Source organism: Ursus maritimus, unplaced genomic scaffold (assembly GCF_017311325.1).
Source record: "Ursus maritimus isolate PB19 unplaced genomic scaffold, ASM1731132v1 scaffold_9, whole genome shotgun sequence".
NCBI lineage: Eukaryota > Metazoa > Chordata > Mammalia > Carnivora > Ursidae > Ursus > Ursus maritimus.
Window position 1 is genome coordinate 27,174,090 of NW_024427107.1, and position 22,598 is coordinate 27,196,687.

General features: G+C 35.6%; 1 long non-coding RNA gene across 1 annotated transcript in view; it reads right to left on the reverse strand.

Annotated features, from left to right (window-relative positions):
* Positions 1-11,207: 11,207 nt before the first annotated feature.
* The window catches only part of LOC103661359, a 254,976-nt gene continuing 243,585 nt past the window's right edge, over positions 11,208-22,598 (reverse strand). Inside the window, exon 3 of the long non-coding RNA XR_568049.1 lies at positions 11,208-11,262. This is a non-coding gene — a long non-coding RNA (uncharacterized LOC103661359). The remainder of the gene's footprint in view (positions 11,263-22,598) is intronic.

Below are 22,598 nucleotides of genomic sequence, written 5' to 3' on the forward strand. Positions count from 1 at the left end.
CTAAAAGAAAGAATAGGAAGAAGTAATGGCCAGGGATTTAATCAACATAGATATAAGCAAGATGTCTGAACTAGAATTTAAAACAACAATTATAAGGATACTAGCTAGGCTTGAAAAAGTATAGAAAACACTAGAGAATCCCTTACTTCAGAGATAAAAGAATTAAAAACTAGTCAGACTGAAATTAAAAGTGCTATAACTGAGATGGAAACCCAAATAGAAGCCATGATGATGAGGATGGATGAAGTAGAAGAATGAATAAGTGATATGGAAGATAAACTATGGAAAATAATTAAGCTGAAAAGAAGAGGGAAAGAAAGGTACTTAATCACCAGTGTAGACTTAGAGAACTCAGCAACTCCTTAAAGCATAATAACACTTATATTGTAGGAGTCCCAGAAGATGAAGAGACAGAAAAGGAGGCAGAAGGTTTATTTTAGCAAATTATAGCTGAAAACTTCTCTAACCTGGGGAAGGAAACAGACATTGAAATCCAAGAAGCACAGAGAACTCCCACCAAATTCAACAAAAACCAATCATTGCCAAGGCATATCATAGTCAAATTCACAAAATACACAGGCAAGGAAAGAATCCCAAATGCAGCAAGGGTAAAAAAAAAAAAAAAAAAAAAAAAAAAAAAAAAAAAAAAAAAGCCCTTAACCTACAAGGAAAGATAGAATAGGCTCAGAGCAGTCTGTCCACAGAAACCTGACAGGCCAGAAGAGAATGGCAGGATATATTCAACATGCTGAATGGGGAAAATATGCAGCCAATACTATTTTATCCACCAAGCCTATCATTCAGAATTGAAGGGAAAATAAAGAATTTCCTAGACAAACAAAAAATAAGGATGAGTTCATGACTACTAAACCAGCCCTGCAAGAAATATTAAAGGGGAATCTTTGAGTGGGGGAAAAAAGACCAAAAGCAACAAAGACTAGAAAGGAACAGAGAACATCACCAGAAATGCCAACTTTACAAGTAACAAAAAGACACTAAATTCATATCCGTCAACAATCACTCTTAATGTAAAATGGACTAAATGTTCCAATCAAAAGACATAGGGTATCAAAATAGATTTAAAAAAAAAAAAAGACTCGTCTATACGCTGCCTACAAGAGACTCATTTTAGACCTAGACACCTGCAGATTGAAAGTGAAGGGATGGAGAACCATCTATCATGCTAATGGACATCAAAAGAAAGCCATAGTAGCCATACTTTTAACAGAAAAATTAGATTTTGAAGCAAAAACTGTAATAAGAGATGAAGAAGGGCATTACATCATAATTGAAGGATCTATCCATCAAGAAGATCTAACAATTGTAAATATTTATACCCCCAACTTGGGAGCACCCAAATATATAAATCAATTAATGACAAACATAAAGAAACTTATTGATAATAACACAATAATAGTAAGGAACTCTAACACACCACTTACAGCAATGAACAATCATCTAAGCAGAAAATCAATAAAGAAACAATGGCTTTGAATGCCTCAGTGGACTGGAGGGACTTAACAGATACATTCAGAACATTTCATCTTAAAGCAGCAGAATACACATTCTTAAATGCACATGAAACATTCTCCAGAAGAGATCATATACTGGGTCGCAAATCAGCCCTCAACAAGTACAGAAAGACTGAAATCATACCGCATATTTTCAGACCACACTATGAAACTTGAAGTCAACCACAAGAAAAAACTTGGAACCATAAATATATGGACATTAAACAACATCCTACCAAAGAATTGATGAGTTAACCAAAAAACTAAAGAAGAAAGAAAAAAGGACATGGAAGCAAATGAAAATGAAAACACGACAATCCAAAACTGTTGGGATGCAACAAAGGCAGTCCTAAAAAGGAAATATATTGTGATACAGGCCTAAATCAAGAAGCAAGAAAAGTCTCAAATATACAAACTAACCTTACACCTAAAGGAGGTAGTAAAGGGACAGCAAATAAAACCTAAAGCTTTATTTAGGAGGAGAAATAATAAAGATTAGAACAGAAATAAATGATATAGAAACAAAAAACCCCACTAGAGCAGATCAGTGAAACTAAGAGGTGGTTCTTTGAAATAATTAATAAAATTGATAAACCCCTAGCCACACTTAAAGAATCCAAATAAATAAAATCATGAATGAAAGAGGAGAGATCACAAACACCACCGCAGAAATACAAATGATTATAAGAGAATATTGTGAAAAATTATATGCCCACCACTCAGCAATCTGGAAGAAATGGAGAAATTTCTAGAAACATACAAACCACCAAAACTGAAACAGGAAAAATAGGTAATTTGAACATACCCAGAACCAGGAAAGCAATTGAATCAGTAATCAAAAATCTCCCAGCAAACAAAAGCTTAGGGCCAGGTGGCTTCCCAGGGGAATCCTACCAGACATTTGAAGAATTCATACCTATTCTTCTCAAGCTGTTCCAAAAAAATAGAAATGGAAGGAAAACTTCCAAAATTATTCTGAGGCCACCATTACCTTGATTCCAAAACCAGACAAAAACCCCACTAAAAAGGAGAATTACAGGCCAATACCCCTGGTGAACACGGATGCAAAAATTCTCAGCAAGATATCTAGGGATAAACCTAGTAAAAGAGGTAAAAGATCTGTACTCTGAATACTATAGAACACTTATGTAAGAAATTAAAGATAACATAAAGAAATAGAAAAACATTCCATGCTCCTGGATTGCAAGAACAAACATTGTTAAAATGTTTATACTACCCAAAGCAATCTACACATTTAAAGCAATCCCTATCAAAATATCAACAGTATTTTTCAAAGAACAGGAACAAACAATTCCAAAATTTGTATGGAACCACAAAAGACCTCAAATAGCCAGGGAAATCCTGAAAAAGAAAGGCAAAGCTGGGGGTGTGTGGGTGGCTCAGTTGTAGTATCCAAGTTTTAGTTTCAGGTCAGGTCATGATCTCAGGGTTGTGAAATCAAGCCCTGTATGTCAGACTCTTCATTCAGTGCAGTCTGCTTGAAATTCCCTTCCTCTCCCTCCCATCCTCAAATAAATAAATAAATGAAATGTTAAAAAAAAAAGAAAAGAAAAAGAAAAGACCAAAGCTGGAGCATCACAATTCCGGATTTCAAGCTATATTGCAAATCCATAGTCAACAAAACAGGATGGTACTGGCACAAATACAGACATATAGATCAATGGAACAGAGTAGAAAACCCAGAATGGACCCTTAACTCTGTGGTCAACTCATCTTTGACAAAGCAGGAAAGAATATCCAGTGGAAAAAAGACAGTCTCTTCAACAAATGGTGCTGGGAAAACTGGACAGCAACATGCAAAAGAATGAAACTGGACCACTTTCTTACAACATACGCAAAAATAAGTTCAAAATGGTTGAAAGACCTAAATGTGAAAAAGGAAACCATCAAAATTGTAGAGAAGAACACACATAGCAACCTCTGTGACATTGGCCATAGCAACGTCTTACTAGACACATCACCAGAGGCAAGAGAAACAAAAGCAAAAATGAACATTCACATTTTAAAATTATAACATAATAGCCTAATTAAGTAAAATTCTTTTAAAATTCTTGTCTTAGTTAAGCCTTACAAAAAGGAAATGGGATTTCACTTACCACATCACTTCTTAAACACACGTTGAAACTCAGTATCTACCTATAAAATGCATTGACCTTTTTTATGAAAAAAAAAAAAAACCTTTTATCATTTGGTCAGTTCAGGTTCACCCCCAAGTATTAATTATCATATCTAGTTTGCCACTACCTATCCACTAAGTTTTGGTTTTATGTTTTTCCTGTGGAATTTCCATTTTCTTGAATTTTAAATTTCGAACTGTAGATATTTTCACACTTCCTATGACAGTAAATAATTTCAGAATATTCATCTCCTAAATTATGATAGCTTGGCATCCTCCCCAAACAACATCAAAATACTCCCTGAAAGAAAAAAAGGGAGTGTAGTCTCTCAGCTCAACTACAATTTAGATGATAAGGACTTCTGCCCCAAACAATGACCGCAGTAAATCAGGTTATCTGGAATACAAGACAAAATTCTTGAGAACATTATCTTCAGTTACTATGGTGGATAGAGCCATGGGTATGTGAGATCATTTTAAATGGGAGAAGTTTGAGCATGAACATGATGAGAGACTCTTTAGAACCACTCTATTGTGAATGTTTCTGAGTCTCAGAAACCTGCACACATAGAGGTAAGAAGGTTAGGTTTAAACTTGATTGAGTATTGAGTTTTTGCATTTTATTGTTGCAGTGAAAATCATGTCATGAATACTCCATTTATTCCTCCATATAAGGATGTTCCTAATTAATCTGTTATTCAAAAGCCACCAGTATTATATTAGTAACTGCATTATTTCATGACATTGACTAAAGCCCAGAAGCAGGTTCCTATGGCCTAATTAATTTTTTTAAAGCCTTTTACTCAGCGGAATGCTGCCTACCTGGATCTTTGAATGAAAGGATATTAATGAAGCTGCAATGCAGATGATTATATTGAAAGTGATGAAGAATTTATTAGGAAGACAGCCATCACGGGCTGTGCAGTATATGAGGCATAAAACTGCTATAAGTAATGACAGAGTGTAGTTTAGGCAAGTAATGGGCAGCAGAGCTACAAAAAGAGAGCTTGGAGATATATTATTTAGTAATAAAGTTCCCATAAAAATTGAAATATGAGGTGGAAAGATTAACATGGTCATACAAGTCATCTTTAATGTTCATAGCCAAGTTCTGCCTTTTAGAAAGAGTAAACTGAATTTATGCCTATGACAACATGTAAGTCAAACCCCTTATTTATACATTTCATGCAAATGACTGCAGACTTTTGGTTTGCAGTTACCAAAGTAATGTTTAGTAGCATTTAAATTTATTACATTAACATTGGATCAGGAGCTGTATTTCTACCCGTCAAGTAGCTAACATTTGTAGGTCATGTCATCAATAAATAGACTGCAGTTTACAGACCCCTGCACTGTTAGTCCCATATCTATAAACAAAAGATTTTACATTTTGTTTTTCCACCTTCAACTGAATATATATATGTTCTCATTTATTCCATAATGATATTCTGATATTATTAATGGACACATACTACTTGGTCTATGTTCACTTTCACAGAAGGGATGCATAAAGCTCTAATTAAGAGCAAGGCCCTTTAATGGAGGTAGACCTAAATGAAAAGCCTGACAACCAATTACCAGCTGGCTGACCTTGGTTAAATAACATTAAACCTTCGGTCTCATTTTTCTCATCTAGAAGAGGGATATAATAATATCAATCTCATAAGATTATTATAACAATTCAATAAAGTATATAAAAGGTATGCTTAGCCTATGGTAACCAACTCAATAATTATTGTCATAATTATTCTTGTCAATATATTCTCACTACTTCCAGAATGGACAGTGGCATCAAAAGTCTTGAAAGAGGGGCGCCTGGGTGGCACAGCGGTTAAGCGTCTGCCTTCGGCTCAGGGCGTGATCCCGGCGTTCTGGGATCGAGCCCCACATCAGGCTCTTCCGCTATGAGCCTGCTTCTTCCTCTCCCACTCCCCCTGCTTGTTTTCCCTCTCTCGCTGGCTGTCTCTATCTCTGTCGAATAAATAAATAAAATCTTTAAAAAAAAAAAAAAGTCTTGAAAGAATGGCAAAGCATACCTTTCTCTTCAAATAGTCCCAAATCAACTTTATTTCTGAAGTTAAAGCTCTGAAAGTTAACTTGTATCTAATGAGGTATGTAATTAAAATGACAGCCATTTGAATTTAACATTTAATATGTTTTATGAAAATTCTCATCTTTTATGATTTCTCAGAAGTGGGTATATAGTATAAAAATAAACTGAATCTTAAGAGAGAACACATACTTATAAAACATTTATTCTGAATTTGAAACTCTTCCCACTTAAAATCAATAGAGAATGGGAGTAAGATTTCAATTTTAAATATAGTAGTAACAGAGGCCTTAATGAGAAAATGCCATGTGGGGAAAGGCCTGAGGAGGTAAGGATACAAACCATATGAGAGTCATAAGAAAGAATAACTTAGGTAAAGTTAATAGCTGGTCCAAAACCCCTAAGCTGGAAACAAAGGCATAGCAAGGGAAGGGAGTGATCAGTGGTAGTAGTTCACCATGGATGCAAGGCAGTAAGATGCACATTGTCTACAGAAAATTTCAAAACTATAATAAAACTGGTTAAATTTTTATTGTCACCATGCATAGGGAAGTATAAACAATATCAGTGAAAACATACTCCTCCCTGAAAAAAAATGTTTTGATCTAAGTTGTAAACAATTGCTGTGGTTTCTATTGAGCTAGGTAGACTGCTTCCACTAGCTTATCTTTGGTGTGACACTTTGTGGGAACATACCAGGAAGGAACAGCAGGGGGGATGTGTGTCTGGATCAGAATGAATGCGAACAGGAATAGAGGTGGGGGGGGGGGGTCAGTGAACAATAGAATGGCTAGACGTTGTAGGGCTTTGTAAGCAACATTTGGTCTGGGGCTTTTACTCTACATGAGATGAAAAGCCATTGACTGGGTTATAGCAGAGGATTTTCAAGATATTACTAATGTTACAACAAAGTGATGCAATGCTGGCAATATACTATGGATAGGGGAGAGTCAATAGTTGTGGCAGAGAAAACACAAACAGATGATGATTTTTCTGACTACCTCCTATTCACCCCACTGATGAGGAATGAATACCCCACCCTAAACGGTATGAAATGGCTGAATAACACTTGACCTTAGATGGATGAGATTGATGACAGTTTATTAGTCAAGCATACTTATTGCCTGAGAGAGGAGGATACCACACACCAAAAAGGGCCACACAAGAACATTTGGGAATACAGTGAATCATCAGGGGTTGTAGGAAGCAGGCTTTATAGTAAAAAGAGGCTACATCTTGAGGATGTCATTGATTTGTTTGAATAATTTTACAGGATGGCAGGGAAGTAAGATATACTAGGTTGAAATCCAGGTAGGGTATAGCTGGCCTGGCTGATGGGGGAACTAGGTGAGTGTGGAGTCTTTGAGGCTCTGTGATATTCAAAGATGTCAAGGAAGTGCATGATATCTCAGTCTTCTAATACAGTGACAGCTTGGGATAGAAGTTGAAGTGGTAAAATTATGAGAAGTGAGTGGATGCTTTAATACATTTTGAAGGTAGAGCCAATAAGAATTGTGGAGGAACTGGATGTAGAATTTGAAAAAGAGGAGTCAAGAATGACAGTAAAGTGCTGACTATAGCAAATGGAAAGATAGAGTGTCAATTACTGAAATGAAAAAAGAAAACTTGTAGTAGTAGTACGTTACAGTATATATGTACACTTGAATGCTATGCAGTTGTAACAAACATAAACTCTATGTACTTACACGGAAATAACTCAATATATAGTAAATGGAAAGGCATGGCACATGGTACCCAACATAACATTTAGGATTTGTTTTTTTTAAAGAAGAGAAAAAAATAGATATTTGCATTGGTTTGTACATGCTTTTAAAAAAATATAAAGTCTGTAGGAAACAAAATTAAGTAATGACAAGAGTTACCTTGTGGAGGGAGAGAATAGAAACTAATTGAGTGGACAGTGGGAACAAAAAAGGAACCTATTCACTTTATTTTTATAACTTCTGATGTTTGCATAATGTGAATGCACTTTTTAGTTAAAAATAAATGCTTAAAAAGACATAGTCAAAAATTCTGTTTTAAAAATGAGTATAGCTGAAAGTCCCAGATATAGTATCTCCATATACTACTGTCTCTTGAAGAAAGAAGAAGGAGGAGGAAAAGGAGAAGGGGGAGGAGAAGGTGGAGAGGGAAGAGAAAGAGGAGGAAGAAGATGAAGAGGAGGAAGAGGAAGAGGAAAAATAAAGAGGAAGGAGAAGAAAAGGGAGAAGATCAACAAAAATGATAATTATAAAAAAATAAATAATTATAATAAAAACTTGACTAAGGAAAAAGGCAGAAATTCATTATTAAATTATAAATATGGCAACTTGTTACTTATTGTTGTAATTTGGAGATGACTGCCCACTAACATGACTGATAAAATCAGACTCAAAAGTAAAATTCATATTTTGTTCTGAAAGACAATCATCCTAAGAAAAAATAAGTATTTTTTTGTATTACATGAAGTGTTAGTAAATATTTAACAAACTATTTTGGTGTGGGAATTGCAGTTCTGTGGCTCTGATTTTAATATCTGCCAATTTTGTTGACATAAATATTTCCATTGTGTCTGATTTCAAGCTACTAACATGACCTTACTTATTCCTTCTCTCTCTTCCTTTGTTTATATAGATACAAATTTCAGATGTTTATCATTTTCTTTCTTTATGAAGAACTTTTTTTTATTATGTTCAGTTAGACGACATATAGTACATCATTAGTTTTTGATGTAGTGTTCAATGACTCATTAGTTGCATATGACACCCATCACATCATGTGCCCTCCTTAATGCCCATCACCCAGTTACCCCATCCCCCTATCCCCTCCCTTCTGTAAACCTCAGTTTGCTTCACGGAGTACAGAGTCTCTCATGGTTTGTCTCCCTTTCTGAATTCTTCCCATTCAGTTTTCCCTCCCTTCCCCTATCTATGGTCTTCTGCACTATTCCTTATATTCCACATATGAGTGAAACCATATGATAATTGGCTTTCTCTGCTTGACTTATTTCACTTAGCATAATACCCTCCAGTTCCATCCATGTCAGTGCAAATGGTAGGTATTCATCCTTCCTGATATGTGAGTAATCTTCAACAGATGAATGGATAAAGATGATGTAGTTCATATATACAATGAAAAACTTCTTAAAAAATGATTTGTTTATTTATTCTAGAGAGACAGAGAGTGTGGGGAAAAGAGTAAAGGGAGGTGGAGAGAAAATTTCAAGCAGACTCCATGACAAGCACAGAGCCAGGCCCGGGGCTCAATCCCAGGACGCTGAGATCATGACTTGAGCTGAAACCAAGAGTCAGACATTTAACTGACTGGGCCGTTCAGGCACCCTTGAAGAACTTCTTTTTTTTTTAATTTCTTGCAAGTCACAAATTCCCCAAATTTTTGTTTGTCTGAGAAAGTCATTATTTCTCCTTCACTTTTGTAGGATAATTTTTCTGGGCACAGAATTTTAAGTTGGTGTTTTTTCTCTCAACACTAAATATTCTATTCCACTCTGTTCTTGATTGCATGGTTTCTGAATAAATGTTCAATGCAGTTCTTACATTATCCTTCCACAGATTAGGTGTTTTTCTCTCCTGCTTCTTCTAAGATTTTCCCTGTCCTTAACTTTATGCAGTTTGAATATGATATGCCTAGGTGTAAATTTTTCCTTATTTACTCTTCTTGCTGTTCTGAGTTTCCTGGATCTGTGGTTTGATGTCTGTCATAAATGTTGGCAAATTCTCAGTCATTGTTGCTTCAAACATCTCTTCCATTTCTTTCTTTCCTTGCCATCTGGTATTCCCATCACATAAATGTTATACACTTTATAACTGTTCCACAGTTCTTGGATATTCTGTTCTTTTTCATTATTTTTCCTCTCTGCATTTAAATAGTACTTGTGCTAGAGCAGTTGTGAAGCCTTTGGTTTTCAAGACTAACACGGCATTAAGGAAAAAATGGGAGTGAGATAAGAGCAAGTTAAAGCCCTACAAGTCTTGCTGTTCTTGTCAAGATTCAACCATTGTTATTTGATGAACATTTCCTGGATTACTGAAAGATTGGAGTTAATTTCTAGAGTTCCAAAAATATCGATTTTGATAGTTTTGTCAGTGCTGTCATTTCTTCCAGAGAGGAGCAGATATTTGGAGGTCCTTACACTGACATTCCAGAAGTCAAGCTGTCCCTACTTTTTTTTTTCATAGCAGTTATCAGTTAAATGTTATTCAAGCTCTCATCTGAAGTGAAATTACTGATCATTTGTTTATTGTCACTAATCAATTCCAATTAGAGTTGTCAACTTCCAATTAGAATTTAAGGTACAGGAAGAGGGGCACTATCTCGTTTACTCTTCCATCTATCAAGAATTGTAAAGGATCTGAGATTTTTACCCTATCTGCCATCTAACAAGTTAGCTTGCCACAGTTTCATGGACGTTAGCAGAAAACACAAGATTCCTGGTTCAAAGACATTAGATTCTGTTACTCACTGCACAGGAAGAAGCATAAACTCATATACACATCAATTCTACTTGCCTCTCAAATTCCATAGGAACAATGCAGTTTGGCCCCAGTAGTGGCCCCAGTAGGTGATGTGTATATGATGAGTTTGCATCACAGATGAGGAACATTAAAATTAAAAAATTAAATCTTTTATAACGGGCTTTAAGCAAACCTGCCCTTTGCCTGAATGGAATCATTATTTTTATTATACCACAAACCTTTCCTTTGTTCTGGATAGAGGCACTATATATCTTCCAAAGCTATTTGCTATACAAACATTTTTGAAAAGGCAGTCTGGAACAAAATCTGTTAGTACCTCTGCTCGCAAGATATAAAGAAACAGAAGAAACCTACAAAGAATTATCTCTCAATATCATCCCTGGCCTAAAATAGTATCTGACACATGGTAGACCTGCAATAAATAAATGTTGAATAAAACCTCCAAGAATTTCTATTTTCATCAAAGTATTCTATTTCTACAAATAAGGAAAGTTATATATTTTTTTAAATCTTGGATATAAGGAAAGTCTTGAAAAAGAACTGCCTTAGTCAGTTTGGACTGCCCTAACAAGTATCATAGACTAGATGGTTTCTAAACAATAGAAATTTATTTCTTACTGTTCTGAAGGCTAGAAGTCCAAGGTCATGGTGTCAGCATAGGAGGGTTCCTGATGAGACCCCTGTACTGAGCCGCAGACTGCCAACTCCCTCTGTGTCCTTACATGGCAAAAAGAGATCCAGGTAGCTCTCTGGTCTCTTCTTAAAAAGGCACTAATCCTATTCATAAGGGCTCCATCCCCATGACCTAATTAGCTCACAAAGGCCCCATCTCCAAATACATTCAGGGATTAGATTTCAACATACAAATTTTGGGGGAGACACAACATTCAGTCCATAACAAAGACCTAAGAATAAAAACTTGTGTGGAGATTTGCTACAGTAGAGTGGTAAATGGAAATTATAAAACTCTTGGTTTTCTCATTGGTAAATAGAAACGACAAATGATACATTTACCTTTTGATCTCTTGAAGGAGCTCAGTCTTCTCTCCTATTCCTTTCTCGCTCACTCTGAAAAGGAAGAACCGCCATGTTTGATAAAGGCAAGAACATCTAGTTAAACCTGCAGTTAAGGTCTTAGTATGCCTGTCTTTTGCAATTCCCAAATCCTAGAAAAGTAGAGAAATAAGGAAGCCTGGAATATACTTCTTTGTAGGTAAATGGGTAAATATCCAGCTTGTTTGCTGCTTCTCTTCTCCCTCTTCCTTCCCCTCTCCCTCTCTTCTTTCCCCTCTTTTCTCTCTCTCCCGCTGACCTCTCTCTTCCCTACTTTCTCCTTACCCCCATATACATATATGTGTGCACACACACACACACACACATAAACATACACAAACACCCGCTGTTCTTTCATTGTGTTTTTCTCATATCTAGGAACATGTTGACAGTTCCTCAACTTGAAAAGAGTAATATTCAATAGTAAGTTTTGGCCTTGGAGTAGAAGTAGGCAGAGTGGACCTTTTGGTTAGTCTTTTTCTAGGCCCTGTATACCAAATGCTTCTAGGCAAAAGAGATCCTTATACCACACCAGGCATGTTCATTGGCATTCTTTCCTGAGACTTTGAGCCATACTCTTACATTAAATGTAAAATCTACTTTGGTCTTTCTTTGTCTTCTGGAAGACATAGCTAGGTAAGAACAGAATCTATTTTTCAGTCACCCTAATTCTGTGCAATACCCAACACACACAGATTTCTTTTTAAGTAGAACAACTATAGAAGAGATTGCATGTCAGTCATTTTATATTCTACCTCATGATTTTTAAACAAATAGAAACTGCTATAAAAGTTATTTGCATGATTTAGTCACATACCAAACATTTATGGTATCCTTTTTCTATGTCTACATAGTTTTATCATCAAGGATATCATGCCATTTTCAGTTTCAAATTACTTTATATGTATGTATTATACTGCCTTTCCTTTGTATGTTTAAAATTCATATAATATTAGTTGTTTATTTTGTTTTGTCATTGAAATTGATTCATTTTGTGTTATTCTGAGAAATATACTTAATCTGTGGATCATTTATATGTCTCCAGTATCACTAGCTACTCTAATGTTTGAACAGTTTGTCTCACTTAGTAGTTTTTATTTTTTTTTCATAAATGTTTAAAATACTTTATTTAACTCTTATTGGGATTGCTTCTTTTCCCTTGTCAATGGATTTCCCAGCTTAGTAATATACTTTGGGCCAATTCTAACCTCATAGCTGAGAATATTATTTCTTCACAATTGCACACATTTTCCATATTTCACACAAACCAATTATTTATTATATATACTCATATGTTTATAATTAATTTTAAAGTAGCTGCTTCTTGTCTTAAAAGTGCCCAAAATAGCAAAATAAATACTCATTGTAGTTTATCACAATATGCCTCATATTTTATAATTTTATTCCTCCTGCCTTTGACCTTTTATTCAACCATAAATATATCTCAAACTCCTTAACCAAATCTGGCACTGTAAGAAATTATTAATGATAAAATAAATAATTAAAAGCAAATTAAAAAAGAGATTTTGCTGCTACTCTTCTTTGGTGCTAGGTTTTGTTTTGTTTTTTTTTTCTGTTCATCCAGAGAAAATTAAAATATTCTAACAAATGCATGCTTGCCTCTACTTAGAAAAGCATTGTTTTGCATGTAATAGAATACCATTCAGTAATTCTAAATTGAATTTCTGATCATAATAACTCACTCCACCACAGTTCCCAGATAATAATAGCCTTCAAAAATATCAAAGAAGCGATTGCTTTATTAGCCAGGCTAGGTACTCTACCGCAGGTATTTTATATCATTGTCTGTAATTTTCACATGAGTTTTCCATCATAATTATTCCCCTTTTTCAGGTGAAGAAATTGAGACAGAATATGACACTTGTAGTAGCCAAGCCAGAAATTAAAACCAAGTCTTTCAATTTCCAAATGTATCAATATATCATGCCACAAATTTCTGTGTATCTCAATTTGGACCAAAGTCCAAAGGACACTTGAACAATTGTTTTTTGATGTCTATGTTTTGTTTTGCTTTTAGAAATATGTAGATACACTTCCCGTTCTGTTCAACTTCAATTGTCTTTTCACTTTTAAAAGTCGCCAAAGATAGCAAAGATGAAAAACAATGGAAAAGGGACATTACTTTTAAAGTCTCCTCAAATAAAAGTATTATTTGTAGCTTGCAAAGAATTTTCACTGGTGACAGATCTTGTGTCTTCTTACTATTCCGAGAGTGCTGGTGTTGCTTTGTCTTACCTTCTTTTGCTTTTCATCCACGATTAAAATCATGATGAAATTGTGGTAGGGCTCACTCCTGTGACTCTTTCCACCTTAGCCCAAATCAGTAAGCACTGCAGTTTCTTTTCAAAATATGTTACTTAGGTAAGAGATATAATTTTACTTTTCATATCAAAAGACATGCTAAAAAGAGTCAATCTGTGGGGTGTTTTACTGAGCATCCAAACCCTGGGAGTTTTTCTGTCACTTGCTTTGTGCCTTTCTACACATTTCCTTGTATTTCAAATTTCTTTCCTAGATCTTTTATAGTTTATAATCTGTCCCAGGAGCAGGTTTAAATGACAGGCCTCATGGAATTTTTTTTTTTGAGATCTAAAGAGTGGAAGAAGGAATACTTTCCAAAGGAAAAAAAAGTATTTACTTGGAAAGAGAAATTCTCTAAAGGACATATCTACCACGCATACTTCTATTTTTTACTATTCCTTTAGCACCATCGCATAGACTTTCCAGGCCACATTAAGTGGTGAAAGGAGACTTCGGGAAAAAGCAAAGGAGCAGAGCAGGATGATCTTAAGATGGAGAAGAAAAAGAAGAAACTACATAAAAGCAGTATGACATTCCTGTTAAGTATGAAAAGAGACCCCAGCCCAGTAGATATAATACAGATGTTAACAATGGGGACTTCAGGTGGGTCAGCCCTTGGGCACCAAACCCTCTAGTAAAAAAAAAATATATTCAAACAGAAGAGAACCCTTTCTTCTGAGGAAAGAAGGTTTCTTTAAAAAAAAAAATGCACACTCCCTGGAATAAAATATGATTGAAAATGTGATGATCTGATTAAACCTCCAAGTGTAGTATTAGTCCACAAAGTTTCCTAAAATGTTGAGTTTATTCTAATTATCACCGAAGGTGAATCTAACAGTATCTTAACCTTTTAAGAGAATATTTATTGAGTACTTACAACACTGGTAGATAAAGAGATTGTTCACAAGGAGTTTACAATGCAGTAGGAAAAATAAACAATAACAGTTAAGTCTCATGGATAATTGACAACCAGGTTTTAAGAGAACATATAGAAAGAGAATTTAACCTCAAATGGGTGTCATGAAAAGCCAGAGAGTCAATGTTTATTTTGAAACTTAAATGATAAGGATGCATTATTAGCCAAGGATTAAATGGTTAAAGAATCATCCAAAGTGATGGCATAGCCTGGAGAAAGTTCAGGGGTAAGAGAAGTCATTTAAAAATCTCAAGGCAGGTTCCCTGGATGGCTCAATTGGTTTACCATCAGACGCTTGATTTCGGCTCAGGTCATGAGCTCAGTGTCACAATTGTAGGGTCGTGACTGAGGCCCCGCACTGCCCCCCGCCCCCCGCCCCCGCATGCTCTGTGCTGAGTGTGGAGCCTGCTTAAGGTTCTCTCTCTCCCTATTCCTCTGCCCCTCCCCCCATGCACGCCCTACTCTGTCTTTCTCTCTCAAAAGAAATATTTTTTAATAAATAAATAAATAAATTTTTAAAATTCAGGGCTACCGAGTATTGCTGAAAATTTGTGGAAGAAGGAAATGACAGGGATAGAGGCACTGGATGAGGATGGAGTAGTAGATGGGATCACAGTACTTGAGGACTTTTTCACAAAATTAAAGAAAAATTATTAAAAGACTTAGTCAAGTGAAACTTAAGTTGTAATGAAGAGAATGAATAAGAGAGAAATAATACTGGTGTCAGGGAAAAAGTGAATGGGGCTATTACATCTGAGGAAAAAATGTAAAGGGTATGATAATTGACACAGAGAAGAGTGGACAAATGTATATATGGTATAAATATGACAGGTCTTGGGGATTGTTTCAGGTGGAGTTTAGGGGAGGGGAGAAGGGTGAAGAATGACTCTTGGGTTTTGGTTTGGTTAATCAGGGTCCAAGTGATGCCATTTACTAAAATAGAAAACACAGAGGGAAATAACTGGTTTGAGAATAAGCATGATGAGTCTGAGTCTGAAGACATACATTTAGCAATAGCATGTAGCTAATAATTCAGGCTTTGAGAGAAAAAAAAGACCTTATGGAAGATTATGAATGGTCTTTAGCTGTTGTTGTGCTTACTACAAATTCCTATTGCTTCTCTCTATATACAGCACTTAACACACTCAATTATTCTCTTCATGACTATCACATATCTGATATTACCTCTAATGGCAGGGATAATGTCTTATTCATTTCTGTGCCACCTCAAATTACCATGTCGGGAACATATTAGACTTCCAGAAATATTTGTTAAATGGGTAATGAATAAACAATTCATTGAATGAATGAATGAAAAAAATAACTTCAACTGAAACTCTGAACTTTCTTTAAATTCCAAAAGTTAGTCACCTATAGGATCTGAATTACCAGGAATCTTTCCCCAATCTCCATTTATGTTACCTGTGATCCCTCTATGTCCCTGGCAGAACATAGAACTATGCTTTCTACATCTAATTGCATACTATAGTCACTGGAGTATTTACTATACTATTTAATACACATGTTCCTGGATATCTCCTTATTCCTGCTGCATCAGAATCTGTGAGGATTAAATTTAACAAGTCATTCAGATGATTCTTATGCAATGAGCTTAAAATTGGTCCATCTCTTGAAATGACCAACATGAGAAACCAATCATTGTAGTTCTCAAAATTAGAGAAGACATCCCGATTAGCCCCATTTTGTCAAAGAAAGAATATGAGCAGGTACTTCAAGCATCCAAACTTCATGATTGGAATTTGCATTTTAAATAGAAAAAAAGTTAAGGCAAAACTTTCCAAGATAAAATGGATCACACATTTTCACCAGATGTCCTTACTTAGGAAAAAGAAATGTTAAAGAATTGTAACAGTGTCTAACCTGGAAAACAAAATGCAGAAATTTTCACCAGTAAGCCATGCACCTAGTACACCTCTGATTTAGCATTTGTTAAGCCTTACACAACAGTCTCTATTTTAGAACATTCATAAGTTACACATTTTGTAGGAAACACCAATATTTCCTCATAGGAAATATAAGACCAGTTTATACTTTTATTTCAACCTACTTTTCATACTTTGTTTTCTACCATTTGGCAACTTACACTCTATACTCCAGTTTAAAAAAAAAAAAATCTCTTTTGCAATCCTTTAAAACATCTTGTGTTTGTTCTTACTTTCAAGATGTTCCTTCTGCCTTATGCCCTTGACCTTTTCTCTACCTGGATAATTTCCAACATTCAAAACCCATTTCAGAGACTTCCTCGTTGTTGACACTCTTCAACATCCTCAAGCAAGGTTTTTGCTCCAAGTTCTGTTTTTGCAAAGTTACATTTTTATGATCTATTTAATAGCATATCTCCTTTCAATTTGTAATGAGTCGTTTACATATCTCTCACACTGTCTTTTGATTCTTCTGGGCTTTATTTTTTCTTTTGCTTCTGACGCATAAAAATAGTGCTTGCTACATAGTAGGTGTTCAAAAGTGTGGGCTAATCCCATAAAGACATCTTCCATCTCCAATATTTTGTGAATCTCATTTAAAATGACTTCAGGTTACCTTTTCTATTCTAACTTAATTTCTACGGTGTGAGCCCAAAACACAGTCAGTAACCTGCAAAGTTAGTGTTCTCACTGGATCTCATGCATACAGTCATTATCCGTATAATTTTATCTGGTATACAGTTGCCAGACATGTTCTTAAAAAAAAAAAAATCAACCCCTCACCTATTGGAAAACTTCCAGAAGCTCTTCTTTGCTGGTTGCATCAGGTTCCACCTTTTCTACCTGATTTTTCAAATGCCCTCTGTCTTACTTAATCTATTTTGAACTGCCTTTTCTACTTTTGGCTTCATCTTCAATTGTATTCATATCGTCACCTGCACTTAACTCACAGAACCAGGCACATTCCAGTGTCTTGCATTCGTTTCCTCCCTAGAGGTCAGAGGCAAGGACTATCACGATAAAATATTAAGTGGTTAGATAGATGACAGAGCTTAGTTTCATGGCGCTGAGAAAATGACTACCTGGGACAAAATAATTCTGGAAACTGAAGAAATCAGCCCAGTCCGCTTTGTTTACTGCAGACTCAAATCAATGCCTTGTTTTTACCTGAGCTCCTGATTACATTTAGAAAAAAATACTATAAATACAGTAAAGGGGCAGGGCCACTAAGATGTGTCTGGGTCCTTTGTATAGCACTTGGGGGAGTGGTAAACTTTGGTCAATGTTTGTTGATTGAAGACTCAATAGCTCTAGTTAAGCCTCACCATCAGAAGTTCAGATTTTTTTAACAAGCTTCTCAAAGCTTTCGTTCCCAAAGAAGAAACTAAAGAAAACCAGATGACAATAATTTCAAATTGTAAAATGTTCTGGTTGTCAAATTTAAACAGGAATATCCTGTGCAATGGAGAACCTGGCTGGTGCCAATTTCACATTTTGTTCTTTGGTGTCTGGACAAAGCCTGCTCTGCCAGTGAACTGACAGGTCGAGAGCACTCCAGGTTCCAAAGGCACAAGAGAACATTCTACTTTTCATAATGTTCCTGCATTACATAGGGGAAGGACTATATTCACAACAAAAAGAGTTATGATTAATCATTAATAGAAAGATTCTTCCATTTTCTGGGTGCCCACATTAGAGTTTGGTATAGTCAACACTTCTTATAAAATAGATCACATATTGAAATGAGAAAACTATCACCTAATATGGCCAGAGGGATTAAGGGAGTTGGCCCAGTTGACCACAGGAGACACCTTTAATTCAAAACCTAAAACATAACCATAGTGACTGTGATCAAGGAACTTTACAGCACAGAAGGGATTCAAAAAGCATATTAATCTACCTCCAGCAGCATTACCAATTTAAAAGAATGATTAACCTTTTCTCCCACTTGATTCAACCTGGCATATGTATTATACCACTTTAAATGCTAGCAGACTCTATGCTTATGGCTTCCATTAGGTAGCATTTAGTACCCATGAAAACTTTCTTCAAGCAGTAATTACTTTTGAGACCATAAACATTTCAGATGGGAAAAGAAAAAAGGCACAAGCAAAGAGAACTAGGAAAAAATAAGAAAATACCCCAAAATATAAGTATGTTGATTCAAAAAGATAATTTAAATATTATTTAAATAATACTAGATGCACATTTGCTCTGTTTATGCTTTAAATAAAGTACTCTGTTCTACTTATAGGTGTTGTTTATTATCTAAGGTATGTTAAAAGCCTAGATGGATAAGCAGCACAAACAAGGGGAAATCATGGGATATAATGGACCCTGCAAAGACTCTAGAATCCATCTCTTATGGTCTTCGAGTCTCAGTCTCTTTCTCTATGTAGTGTCATAAAACTTACTGTAGATAGAATGCTGGAAACACAGAAGGTACTCAAGATTATAGATTTTTTAAAAGTAAGTATTCAATACTACTTTTCTAACATCTTTTAGTAAAACAAATGCATTTTATTTGCAATGAAGCTTTCTTGTAAATTCTACACTTACAGAAAGTAATACATTTAGTGAACAGTGTATTTATTTGCCTCCCTGTCCTACTGTACTGACAATATTCTGGTGGGGTCAGTTTCATCTCACGCAGTTACCTCCATGTGATTTGCATTTCAGACCTTACTAAAAGATTTTTTTTGCTCTTCTTTTCCACTCATGACCATTCTACATAAAATGCTGTGATCCACTGTTAAAATGCAAAGGACCCTGGAAAAACAAGAATCAAAATGTCCCTCACTGCCAGTTCTAGAAGGACTAGATCAGAGGCTAAATTATAAGTGATGAAGCCAGAGTTGAAACCATATCTGTCTAACAACAGAAATCAGAAATCTAGCTACTCCATGCTGCTTCATCGGAACTCAGATCAAGGCTGAGAATGGAAAGGAGGCTCCTGATCAGGAAGAGACAGTAAATAAAGGGTAGCATTTAATTATTTAATAATCAGTATTAATAATCAGTAAAAGTATTTAATAATCAGTAAAAGAATTACTAAGATGTTTTTATAGAACAAAATATAAGATTGTGCTCAAACAAAGTCCCTCAAAATGATACAGCAATAAATGGAATCCTCTTGAACTACAACCTTCCCTAAACCACACCATACCATTCTTCCCATGCAGCCTGGAAAGTCAAAAGAGAAATGGATACTAATCTGTATCACAGTGTCATTAGATGCAGATCTAGTGTCAATGATGTTTTATTTCATGAGCTGAGAAGTCTCCCCAAAGAAAGGGTGAGCTCTATCTTCAAGCAGCATCACTATGAAATAATCAAAGAGTCAAGGATGGTGGTATTAATTATTCTAAGTGTAAGGATTTGTTCTGCAAAAAGAAGTGGCAATCAGAAAGAGAGGTGCCCAATAACCACTTAACAAAACTGTTTCAGAAGTAAATTTTTAAATCGCTGTTTAGATTAATTAATTGCTAGATACAGCTTATTAAGTTTATTAATTTAGAGAAAATCTACTCGAGTATGATCCTGAAACCAAGAGATATTTTACTAGACACCTATCCAAGAGTTACTTTTTCCTCAGATGGCCACCAAACAGTTATTTCTCACACCAAGAAGTAACAATAAGTGTTTTTAGGAAACTAATGTGAAAGAAAAACTTCTCATCTTATGATAAAATTTGTTGTAGCTGATTCTTTGATCTCACAAGCATGTATTAACTTCCTGAATTTGGGACTGAATCCTGCCATTAGAAACGCTCCTTGGGAGTGCCTGGGTGGCTCAGCTGTTAGGCATCTGTCTTTGGTTCTGGTCATGAGCCCAGGGGTCCTGGAATCGATCCCCACATCTATTCCCACATCGAGCCCCGCATCAAGCCTCGTGTCGAGCCCCACATCGGGCTCCCTGCTCAGCCGGAAGCCTGCTTCTCCCTCTCACACTCCCCTTGCTTGTGTTCCCTCTCTCTCTGACTCTCTCTGTCAAATAAATAAATAAAATCTTTAAAAAAAAAAAAAAGAAAGAAAGAAAAGAAAAGAATACACTCCTTGACAGATTGCTTTGAAAAATCTCTTTTATTCTTTAATATAAACACTGTATATGTTATTAAAAGAATAATAAAAATGTTGATGTTGACTACAAAATTATTTTCCTAGTAGTGGAATTGAGGAAAATACAACTTCCATTTTATCATATTTCTACAAAAATTCTTTTCCACAAAAACTCTAATCAATGTTAAGTCTGAAGAGAAATATTTTAGTTGTCTCCTTGTTTAGTGGTGACGGATTTGCACTTTTTCATCTGCTTCTATTGTGGAAAATGGGGCACACTTTACCATGCTGTGGTAGTAAAAGAAAAAAAAATCCTCATTAAAACTGTGCTTTAACTAGCTCAGTTAATGGGCTTCAGACATGCTAAACAGTAGCAATTAAAAAATAACTTTAAATTTTATACATTTCTTCCAGTAGGATGAAGAGCTGAGATATGTTAACCTTGATTTTATTATTTGGGCAAATACAGAGTTAGATTACTCCCTGTCAAAGCAGAAATCAACCTCTTGGGTTGCCTGGGTGGCACAGCGGTTAAGCGTCTGCCTTCGGCTCAGGGCGTGATCCCGGCGTTATGGGATCGAGCCCCCCATCAGGCTCCTCTGCTATGAGCCTGCTTCTTCCTCTCCCACTCCCCCTGCTTGTGTTCCCTCTCTCGCTGGCTGTCTCTATGTCTGTCGAATAAATAAATAATATCTTAAAAAAAAAAAAAGAAATCAACCTCTTACAGAGAAAAAATGCTAATTAAGAAAAACAGTAAGCATATTTTATTGAGTATATTTGTTTCTTTCCTGAGCACGTTGGCTGCACAAACTCTACACAGTTTCCAGAGTGACCATCACTGCTTTCTAACAATGCCAAGGCAGTGCTCTGTCCAATTAGTGGAGCACAGAGACCAGTCAGATGCTGATGCATTTCACAAAGGAGGTGGTGCAAAGAAGCAAATGCAATTAGGGAATATTATCTCTGTCCTGTGTGCTTTACAAAACAGTATCTTCTCATGACTCTTCTATCTCTTCCTTGATTAACATTTCTTAATATGTGTAAATTTTATAAGTTCCAACAAGAGAAGTCTGACAATGCCCAGGATAAAGGTAAAACCACTTCAACATGGAAAGATCTCCCTGTTCCAGGTGTTGACGATCTAGAGTTACCACGGAATATCCAACTCCTGAAATAACTGTGTGAACATAGATGCTTTCAAAATTTGCCCACGTGCTCACTGTCTAAGCTATAAGTAATTTTTATAATTACGCCTTAAGATTATAGTAGATAAAGTTTCAGTTATACCCTAAAAATCTTTAACACTTGTTCACCTTTCTTGTTTATAGCCTTCCTTGTCCCAGGTAACAGCCAACAGTAGCAATAACAGATACCCAGATCTTAAGAGGCCAGAACTACAATGGTGCATTGAATACAGAAAGAAAGGAAGAACCATAATGCTTCTTATATATTCATAAAGTGAATCAGAATCAAAGGAAAAGTCTTTCCCAAGAATAAGCTGGCAGCAAATAGTTGCTCCTACTAATAAATTCAAGAAACAAATTTGAAGTTAGCAGCAGCCATTGCTCCTGAAGCGACCAATGGCTTTGTAACTATTAGTTTATTTTGATTAATTTATTTAGGGTAACTTCTATTAGAATTCAATGCAACTGTTCACAGATTGTAAACAGTTTTGTAGAGTAGTGTTCGGCATCTGTCTTTAGATAAAAAGTTTTCCTAAGCTCGATATCGCTGTTTTTATATTGTATATATATATATATATATAGTGTGTGTGTGTGTGTAATTGCATAAATATACATATATATGCATAAATATACATATATAATATGTACTGCATAAATATATATACATATATAATATATATATTGCATAAATATACATATATATGTGTGTATATATAGTGTGTGTGTGTGTGTGTGTGTGTGTGTAATATCTGGTAAACCTGATAGGAAACCTCAGATGTCACCAATTTGCTGTGTAAGATTTAATGTGGCCAATACAGTTAACCTTCATCAGGAGCAATATTGGTGGGCTGACCCAGGGGGCGCGACCATCACGTTCACCAAGGATAATGTGAGTGAGGATCAAAGAGCAAACACGGACCTCTATGCA